Here is a 2500-nt window from a genome sequence, read left to right as displayed (position 1 = left end):
ACAAAGTGCTTTAACAAACAAAGCAGCAAAAACAAGTCAACAACAACATAAAGATCAGTGAGACAGTCAATAAAAATAAACTAATAAATAAATAAAATAATTGAGTAAAATCAACAAATAACAATAAAACAGAAAAGCGACGACGTGACATGAAGGCCAGTGTGTGAAGAAGCGTGTGAAGAAGTGATTGTGAAGAGCAGAGAGGATAAAGACCATAATACGTTGAGTTGTGGTTGAATCCTCACAGAGACGAGTCCTCACAATGTCTCACCTCAACATTCCTCAACGGGTGCCGACACGAGGCTCACCGCCCGGCAGCAGCTCTGCTATGTGTTCAAGAGGTGCGTTCAGGGACCAAATAACTATATCTATATATCTACATCTATATATCTATATATGAGTTATCTATGATGCATGTGCTTTAAGGTTGTACTGAACAGATTGAAGCGTTGACTCCTGCACAGATTCTTGTTCTTTGTTGCCTATTTATTGTGTTTGAAGTAATTTCTGCAGAGTATCAGATCAAGATCAGCCTCCACAGAGTATATGTGTACTAAACTATATCTATATTCATATGCTACACTCGTCAGAGACATTAAACCTGACCCAAACTAAAAGAAACTAAACATATAAAGACTAACACCAACTCCTCCTGAAGAACTGAAACTGAACCACAAACACCGAAAACTAAAGTGAACGATCTGCTGTGACCAGCACAGGCGGCTCCATAGAATCTTTATTTCATTAAAACCAATCAGCTTATCGTTCACAAATATCTTGAGATGAAGGCTCACAGAGAAAGTCCTCTTCACTTCTCTCAGCTTCATCAGTTTAGTGAAAGCTCAGAGTCTCTCTGGAGTTTAACCTTCACAGAGCGCAGCAGCTGAGACCAGATTAACCTATTAGGGGGCCACATGGTCCCTGGTAGGGTTTCTGTTTCTGTCCCTTCAGAATAAAAGACAACCCAGAAGCTTTCAGACTAAAACACAACCCAGAAGGTTCTAGACTAAAACACAACCCAGAAGAATCTAGACGAAAACACAACCCAGAAGGTTCTAGACTAAAACACAACCCAGAAGAATCTAGACTAAAACACAACACAGAAGGTTCTAGACTAAAACACAACCCAGAAGAATCTAGACTAAAACACAACACAGAAGGTTCTAGACTAAAACACAACCCAGAATAATCTATACTAAAACACAACCCAGAATAATCTAGACTAAAACACAACCCAGAAGGTTCTACACTAAAACACAACCCAGAAGAATCTAGACTAAAACACAACCCAGAATAATCTAGACTAAAACACAACCCAGAAGGTTCTAGACTAAAACACAACCCAGAAGAATCTAGACGAAAACACAACACAGAAGGTTCTAGACTAAAACACAACCCAGAAGAATCTAGACTAAAACACAACACAGAAGGTTCTAGACTAAAACACAACCCAGAATAATCTATACTAAAACACAACCCAGAATAATCTAGACTAAAACACAACCCAGAAGGTTCTACACTAAAACACAACCCAGAAGAATCTAGACTAAAACACAACCCAGAATAATCTAGACTAAAACACAACCCAGAAGGTTCTAGACTAAAACACAACCCAGAAGGTTCTAGACTAAAACACAACCCAGAAGAATCTAGACTAAAACACAACCCAGAAGAATCTAGACTAAAACACAACCCAGAAGGTTCTAGACTAAAACAACCCAGAAGAATCTAGACTAAAACACAACCCAGAAGAATCTAGACTAAAACACAACCCAGAAGGTTCTAGACTAAAACACAACCCAGAAGAATCTAGACTAAAACACAACCCAGAAGGTTCTAGACTAAAACACAACCCAGAAGGTTCTAGACTAAAACACAACCCAGAAGAATCTAGACTAAAACACAACCCAGAAGGTTCTAGACTAAAACACAACCCAGAAGAATCTAGACTAAAACACAACCCAGAAGGTTCTAGAGTAAAACACAACCCAGAAGGCTCTAGTATAAAACACAACCCAGAAGGTTCTAGACTAAAACACAACCCAGAAGAATCTAGACTAAAACACAACCCAGAAGGTTCTAGAGTAAAACACAACCCAGAAGGTTCTAGACTAAAACACAACCCAGAAGAATCTAGACTAAAACACAACCCAGAAGAATCTAGACTAAAACACAACCCAGAAGGTTCTAGACTAAAACAACCCAGAAGAATCTAGACTAAAACACAACCCAGAAGAATCTAGACTAAAACACAACCCAGAAGGTTCTAGACTAAAACACAACCCAGAAGAATCTAGACTAAAACACAACCCAGAAGAATCTAGACTAAAACACAACCCAGAAGGTTCTAGACTAAAACACAACCCAGAAGGTTCTAGACTAAAACACAACCCAGAAGAATCTAGACTAAAACACAACCCAGAAGGTTCTAGACTAAAACACAACCCAGAAGAATCTAGACTAAAACACAACCCAGAAGGTTCTAGAGTAAAACACAACC

General features: G+C 38.8%; 1 protein-coding gene across 2 annotated transcripts in view; it reads right to left on the bottom strand.

Annotated features, from left to right (window-relative positions):
- itgav (integrin, alpha V) overlaps positions 1-2500 on the bottom strand; it is a 35008-nt gene that overhangs the window by 28623 nt on the left and 3885 nt on the right. The gene's annotated exons all lie outside the window — the stretch shown is intronic.

Source organism: Melanostigma gelatinosum, assembly GCF_949748355.1.
Source record: "Melanostigma gelatinosum genome assembly, chromosome: 10".
NCBI lineage: Eukaryota > Metazoa > Chordata > Actinopteri > Perciformes > Zoarcidae > Melanostigma > Melanostigma gelatinosum.
Note: the sequence above shows the minus strand (reverse complement) of the source record. Positions and strands in the feature narration are given on the sequence as shown.